Below are 8,589 nucleotides of genomic sequence, written 5' to 3'. Positions count from 1 at the left end.
CGGTAGTGGAGCGACATGCATAGTGTTCTATGTTTAAAATAATAGAGTTTTCAATCCCACCTTCCCAAGTGAGGCTTTTATATTGCTGTGAAGCAGTATAACCACTACACTATAAAACTCAAGTTTGTTAATAAATGTATTTTAAATTGATCAGAAAAAAGCAGAAATCAGTAGAGCAGAGAAAGAAAAGAGCAGAGATGTAGACTGAAGTGAAGGACAATAAACAAGTGTCAAAGTTTACCAGCTGAACCCAAATGGGGCGGGGGCAGGTCAGGAAGAAAAAAGCTGACAAATGTGTAGTTCAGCTGTCACTGGTTGTCATGTGACAGAAAACACAAAACACAAAGCCATTCAGTAAAATGGCATCGGATTAAACCGTGACAGAAACATTTCAGTCTGCTAATCACAGAAAAAAAAGGCCTTTGGAGTCTGACAAGGAGTGCCTGACCATCAGCCAACGAGTTCATGTGACTGCACACTACTCCCCTGTGCCCTTACCACAAGGCAAGGTTGTTGCTATGACGCCTCCTCTTACCTTCAACCCCTAACCCCTCTATTCCCCCCTGCCGAGAGACAGAGCAGAGGGAAGGCCTGTCTAGAGTTCTCCTGATAAAGAACCGGCAGATCTTGCAGAATGTCAGAGTTGTTCTGTACCATTTGTTTTCTGAAGCATTCTAAAATAATCCACCATTGCAGACACAGGTTTGACTCATATTCGGTCCAGCTGAGAAATAGCTAATTCTGGGTATACGTGAGTCGTAAATAATTCCCTCAGCCCCGGAGAAGTGTCTGGGCTGGGAGCAGTGACAGGTAGCCAGGGAGCTCTGCAGGCACAGCAGCTGGACGTACAGTTACCCAGTGGGGTGATTTAACACCTTGCCTACAGTTCTGGGCATGGTTGCTGGGACAGAGAGCTCTCGGTACTTCACACAGTCTAAAAATAGATACAGGCACATGAGACTGTTCCGTGAACCCCACATTTGATTGCCCTCATAGACATATACAAACATACAAACAGACACAAATACATATGTGCACTTCCACATATATATTGGACAAGTGATCCCTCTCTCTTAGGTTAGTTCTGTCCTGTCATCCCACAACTAATTTCAATAAATGTTTTAATGAATCAGTTATGGATGATAATTTCAAGAAGCTGAATTTCTTAAAAAATGCACTTTGTATGCCCTTTTACCTGGAATTTATACAGTATGTTAATTTTCATTTTAAGCTTTTAGTATTTTTGGCTTGCTGTTAGATTGATATTTTCCCCATTATATGCTATGTTATACAACAGTTAGTGCCAGTAAAGTCATTTTAGAGGCATTCCATGAGTGCTAACATGCAGTACAACAGCACTTCTTACTATAAAGTATTACTTGATTTGTCATAATTGATACATTGTTGAAAAAATGTGATAGTTTTAGATATTTTTCCATTAATATGGATTTGTATGAAGTTATTGCATTCTTTTCTATTTTTTAGTCAAAAGGTTGAAACATATTTTCAAAGCATAGCCAGCTATGCTATGTTCATCATTCAGACATACAGTATATGCACACGGCACACACACAGACACAATCTCTCACACACAGATTTTACACAGGAGCGCTGACAGATTCTACACACATACTGTATACACACAAATATGTGTGACTTACCATTTTGTTTGTGTCTGCATTCATAGCCGTTTTGGTTTAATTCTATGTTGATCTAAACATGCACTGGGAAAATAGTCAGGGGTATTGTATTTAATTTTTCTTGAAGAAATCTTCATTTCTTGATTTCTTTCTCAAATAGAAATGTAAATTTTCAAAATCAAGTCTTCACAAATTATTATCCAGCCGTTCAACAGTGCAATACATGCTCAGCTTGCCAGTCCTTTCCATGGATTCCCCCCTGGAGAGAAATTCACTTCAGCAAAGAATAACAGCTGGGGCAGCAGTGTTCCAGAGTAAATTAAGCAATGGGATTGGAACGGATATGTCCATTTTTAGGATGGCCTGGCAGTGTTTCAAAGGGGGGGGGGGGGGGGGGGGGGGGATTTGGGCTGAGCGTGACAATTTGGGTAACTGGGGGCCAGTTGAGGTCACCCAAAAGAAACCTCAAAGAAGCATTAACTCGGGTTACTCAGCTGTTGCTCAGTTTGTGACCAGACAGGGACTTGTAAGAGGTCCGAGGGGCCATGGAGTGAGGTTAGGAGTAGCTGGGAGGGCTAAAAGCCAGAGAAAGTAAGGCCCATCCCGCTAACATGCACCAGGCTTGTCCATTTATAATTAACTTGCTTAGCAAACAACCGTATCAGAAGTGACTTACCAGGCTTAAATACAATTCAAACCTGCAACTCTGTAGTTATAAGCCCAGTCCCCAATCCACTTCACCCTCAGCATCACTTACCTTGATCACATACGTATCCTTGATCATATACATGCACCTTAGTCACTGGTGGTAAAATGGCATTCTCCATACAAATACACCTTTTCATATGTTGGGACTGAGATCATACATGAACACACCAAGTGCAGCCTGCTGCAGTAATTGTTCACATTTGACACATTCCAGACTGAAATATGCAGGCATCCCACCTCTCCCGGAAGGTTTGGGAGTCTCCTGGAAATTCTCACCTGCTCCCTGATACCTGCGAGTGGGAAGTTTAGACACTTGCATTATCCGCTACAATAAGGTTACATGAATTGCCCATAAGTGATGTAGTTGTTAACTAACTACTGAGAAGATCATTTGCACAGTTTTGTATTTGTACATCATGAATTCATGTTTACAACTATATTAGTTAGTGCTAATTCATATTGGAATGAGAAAAATCAGTTAAAAATGGTTAAGTAATTATAAGCTATTAGTTAATACCAATTCACATACCCTTATTGTAAAGTATGACCCATTATCCTGTCACAAATTGACAAACAGTACCAAATTAAGGAAACACTGGGGAATCCCCCCACATCATGTTAGTTGCAGGGGAACTCCCCGTTGCCTAATGTGAAGGAGGACTATAGTAGAGAGGTGTGCGAGGTCTGAAGGCCTACAGTAAAATGGGGTGTAAATTCTTGAGAATAAATTACTTGAGTTATTAGGATTTCTGATTTATTGTAGCCTAGATACAGACAAATAGAAAAGCAAGCAAACATTTAAACCCTCCCATTTTTACTGACGCAGTATTGTCTGCCATCTTCATCAATAGTGTTCTGGCGAAAATAAATTATTAATGTGTCTCTAGCCTGGCTCTGGAGAACTGTAGGGTCAAAATAGCCATTTAACATACTTTATTTTACATAATTGCAAAACCTTCTCGTCTTCCATATTAAAACAATTCCTGCTTATTACTCGAGACACAGGCCTCAGAACAAACAAAGCCAGAAGGCAATGCATTGTTGGGCATCTGCTAGAACAACAGGCTCATAGCCTGATAAATAGGGCTTGGATTTGGGTAGTGTGGCTGGCTGTGGGTGGTTATGACACCTCTCCTATCCTGAAAGTGGAAAAGAGGATGTGAGTGTTTAATGTAGTGGCCACATATTTGCCTCTGGCAGTGGCCTGCTTGTCCTTCCCATGTCCTTCCATACCAACCTTCCAGATTTCCTCTCCCTTCCCTCTTTGAAGTCAAACCGAACCAGAAGCAAATATCCAAAAAACATGGGGTGAGTGTTCGGTTGTATGTACCCAGTCAAAGCATTTTTAGCGCTTTTCCCCCTTGTTCCTACTGGCAATGCTATCTACCTGCACTTGAATAGACCTTAATTAGCTCATAGATAAAGCACAGTTGTCCTTGCCCCTGTTGACATAACTCATAAGGCCTGCCCACACTCACAAAGGCCATGTAAACAAAGGCTTCTGTGTGTTAGCACAGTCAATAGAAGAGCTGAAGACTCCTACAGGAGAGAGAGGGGAGGGCCAACAAATCCTGATTAGGCCAGTTTTAATGATGGTCGACAGGGTGGCAAATAGATGGCTACACTGCCTCCATGCACAGAAAATCTTACAGGTGTTGGTTTGGAAGAGTATACAAGTGATGCTGTGACTATTCACTTTAGATCCTATAAGTTTTTGTAAGATGGACTGTGACGCAACAATATGCAGTCGTTTTCTGGAAGAAGGAGTCTTCAGAATATGGGGCAAAGTCATTATTTGCTGTGGACTGTTAAATGGAAGGGAGGCAAGTATGAACACAGCCTGACAGTGAAAATCAGTTGTCGTGCACCAGTGCTGAATTCAATCTTAGAGGGAGGACCTGTCAGCATTGTGCAGGATTTAATCATTCCTGAGTGATACTTAAAGTCTCATTTGTCCTGACAAACAGTTCAACAAGTTTCCACTTGTCAGCTCGATGTATAAACATTTGTCATCTGTCTATTAAGCTTAGTAACTACAGCCCACATTATTTGTGTGGCTGTGAATTTTCTATGACTAGGACTTTTCATTTCCTGTGTGTATATCATCAGTTTTTTCAGTCCTGTCTGACTGAAAAAAAAATATCTTGACAAGGTTATAAACCTGCTCATCCATGATTGAGCTGACAGATCATATCTGGCCTGACACTGTCAAGTGAACCTTACTTCACTGCCTCAGTCTGTAAGAAAGCATGTCTGTGATTTACTTTACTTCTACGACCAATCTCTGCCTCCCAAACATGCATGACCATTGGCCAATGGCGACACCCTACGCTGCCCTTCGGGCTCTTATCCTTGCAGAGAAATTGAATGGCCAGCCAGGGGGTCCATCATACCAAATGGTTGCTTTAAAATGGGGATTGGCAGTATGTAGTGTTGACTGACTCAGACTAAAAATCTAAACTTATTTCAGTCCTCATTTGAACCTGTTCTCACCTGAAAAATTAACCATAGGCTTCACCATACAACTAACCTTCAAATGTTCAAGCTCACGGCCCTCACAAAAACCTTTACCCAATTTGTGCATTTATTCTTACTACTTGGTCATTCCAAATTGATGAGAAAAAACCAGGATAAAACTGGGTTAAATAACGTAACAGCCCAAGTACTCCGTGGACAGCGATGAAATTGAGAATAATTGAAAAAGAAAAACAGCTTCAGGACAATTACCAGTTTGAAGGTAACTTGTCTGGCACCAGGGAAAATATTGATAGCTGACAGAGACACAGGAAGTCTGATTTACCATGGAGGAGTGTAGCACCCTGCCTCCCATCTCGTCTGAGACCTTGGGAAGCCCTCGAGTTTATTTTGGTGAGGTACAGCATGCCATATGCCAACAAAAAATTGTAATGATAAACTTGAGCCTACCTAGTCAAGAAAAAACTGGGCATAGTTTTAGATTAACATTTAAATAGCTGTTGTTGGATAATAAAATAGGCCTATTTATACAATTTATACAAAAAAGCAACATGCACGTGAGAAGAGAATTACAGTGCTTTGCTTTATAAAGTGAACAAGACACAAGGTAGCCAAATAAACAAAGCTGTAGGCTACAATAGAATATATATATATATATACGTATAAAAGCAAAAGTTGAGAAGTTTTATAGTTTTAGAGCTGTCCTCTCCCTAGATTACTTTAGTGTTTGAATTTGTAAAAGAAAGGTTGTGGCTTGATTGCATTTAGCACACCCTTAATATCACTAAAACAAGCTGTCTGAACTGAGTTGTGGTAATCTGCGGAGTTGTGATTGGCTGACAGATAACAAACACTACATGTACAATTCCCATAGACATGGTGCTGCTCAGCCCCACTGAAATGAGAATGAGAGCGTTCAATGCAATGACAAATCTTTTCTTTTGTGAATTAAAAAGAGTATCAGTCAGGCCCCAGGGGTCTTCTTGGGCTTATCGGCTGCAATTGCACATAACGGAGACCCAATCCATACCCGAGAAACAAGATTACATTTTTGACTGACCCACTTGCGACCCAGATGGGGTCCCAGGTACTCAGGTTTTGGGGGCCCTCTGAGGTTTTAAGGGGGATCAGGAAGGAGACAGGAGGAGAGGAGAGGAGATGAAAGGAGAGGAAGGGGGGAACAGTCTCATCCAGGACCGCTCTCTCTCTCTGGGGTGGAAATGTATGAAAAACACACATGCATCTGCCACTGTCCATTTTGCATTCATTTATGTATTCACACATGACCAAAACTATTTTTTTAAATGCGTGGCCAGAACCAGGGCAACACCAAGATAGTGAGTCTAACGGGAGTCTATCAGAGAGGCGCGAACAGAATCCCGAAATCCCAACGATACACTAACGTCATGTCACCTGGTAACCAACGCCAGAGCTCTACACAAAACGCTTTCTTTCGCTACTTAGTGACTCGATGTAATTGCCACTGAATTTCAAACGTGGAAATACACAACAAAATGGTTCAGTGTTTCGTTCCCGACTGCAACCACCAATCCGAAAGGGATACCTGCAAGTTCTGCCGTTTCCCGAAAGATGTGGAGTTTTTCAACATCTGGGCCAAACTGTGTAGGTATGTGCTGCTGTTTATTTTGAACGGTACACCAGCTGACTGTTGCTAGGCCTATATGTATTAGCATAATTTGGCGGACCTAATCAGCTAACTTTTGGTTTTAGGACTCGCCGCTGGAAAGATTATCAAAATTAACACAGCGATTGTTATTAGCATGCGTGCTATTTAGGTTTCATGCTATACACGTCTTTTTTTGTGGTTACTGAATTTACACTCCTTTGAGGGTACTAGGCACGTATATGGTTGGCTCATAGAAATTCATCATATCAATAACTGCAAAGACGTGGCCTAATTAAAAAATCAAATGCAAATAAAGTAGAAAAAAGTGTCTTCAATTTGCTCAAGCTGCGCTCCTTCTTAAACTAGAATCAGTCGAGCCCAAATGGTGTTCACTCGGGGCTCAGTCTCCAAGCTTTAAAGCGTATGTGCGCCTCAACAACTTGTCAGATTAGATACAAGACGGGAGACGGGGGTTGTGATTGGCTAAAGTGACTCTGTTACCTTGGCGACGGTAGGCGTTGCCATGCGATGTGATCTCCGCGCATTCTGGATGGAGGAAGCAACCGCAGATCTCTCACCGTTTGAGGGAGGCATAAACGCACCATGCGCAGACTCGGATGTTTTGCAAACCGACACAGCATGCATTTGTATGCATGCAAGTATGTCTCTAAGTATTCTCAAGAGTTAAGAGTTAAATAGCTCTAGGCCTACCAGCTTAGGTTTTCAATAAGAAATAATAATGGTTTTGTAGTGAAAGCTCTCATTCAGTGATAGCTCTTTTGGTGCATACTGCTTTGTTCTCCTAACTGGGCAAGCTCCTTTGTTTGTGAGGTGCTGTCACACACATATTTCTCTGTGTCCCCATAAGGCCATGCTTTTGAAAGCTATACTGTGTTATAATTCCATAAAATAGCAAGCTACCTTACTTGCTATTGTATGCACACAGTCCTCTTTCCGCACACCTTTGTTTGGTTTTGTTATATGTGTACTCCTCTCATTTCCAAATTCTTCATTTGTCTCCTAGCTGTCATCATAGCTGTGTTGTTTTGCCTACACTAAATGTAAATAAACATTGCAATTATATTTTTATTCTGACACAACTTCACCTGCTGTAATGTCATCATGTGCACCCAGCTAGCTGTCTTGCAGTTGTTCACGGGCTGTTTGCTCAAGAAATATGGCCAACATTGTTCTTCATCAACTGTGACTTTTAGACGCAAGAACAAAGATCCCAATCCCAAATCAAGAGTTTTGCAGCAGCCATTTTGTGAATGGAGAGAGGAAAAACAATCCCCATATTTTCAAAAGAAATACATTCAAGTTCAAGGCCTCCTGTGTCTCATCACCCCTGGGAGAACTGAAGGGGTGTGATTTATTTGTTTTTTGCAAGTGCATCAAAAAGCCCTTAACATTTAACTCCATGCATATCAATGTAGGTACAATGAAGTGATTATACATTTTACACATATATTCAGTGACCACTTTATTGGGTAGACCCAGTGGTATGCAGAACAGCATCTCTGAACACATAACATGTCAAACCTCTAAGTGGATAGGCTGCAGCAGCAGAACACTTAATACGTCTTAATACCTAATAAAGTGCTCACTGAGTGCATATCCAGTACATATATTCTGTTTGTATAGTACCCTCCAAAAGTCCTGATTGTGATGAACAATAAATATCATGTAAAATAATTAGAAGTACTGACCCATGTTTACATTATGAAATGTGGAAAGGCTACTTTTGGCCTCTACTTTGTGGATCCCAAACATTTTGGAGAGAACATGTCAAGGTGGATTTTTGTCAATTTTTACAGAATATTTCAGAATCCTTCAGTTTGTGCATGTTCACTGCCCTCTTTAATTCAGTCCACAAAATCTTGATTGGGTTCAAATCTGGAGACTGATATTCATTGCAATTTTGTGGTCAATTAATCATATTTGTTTGACTTTGAGGTGTGCTTGCAATCATTGTCTTGTTGAAATATTCATGTGTGGCCAGGTTTGAGCTTACTGGCAGAGTGAATCAGGCTTTTCAAATTGTCTTGGTGCTTGCCCTTAACATGAACTCCTGGACCAGCAGGTGCAAAATAACCCAAAACAACCAATCCAATCATCAGCCACCACCATATTTCACTG

Source organism: Conger conger, chromosome 2 (assembly GCF_963514075.1).
Source record: "Conger conger chromosome 2, fConCon1.1, whole genome shotgun sequence".
NCBI lineage: Eukaryota > Metazoa > Chordata > Actinopteri > Anguilliformes > Congridae > Conger > Conger conger.
The sequence above is the reverse complement of the archived record's forward strand: the minus strand, read 5'-3'. Positions refer to the sequence as shown.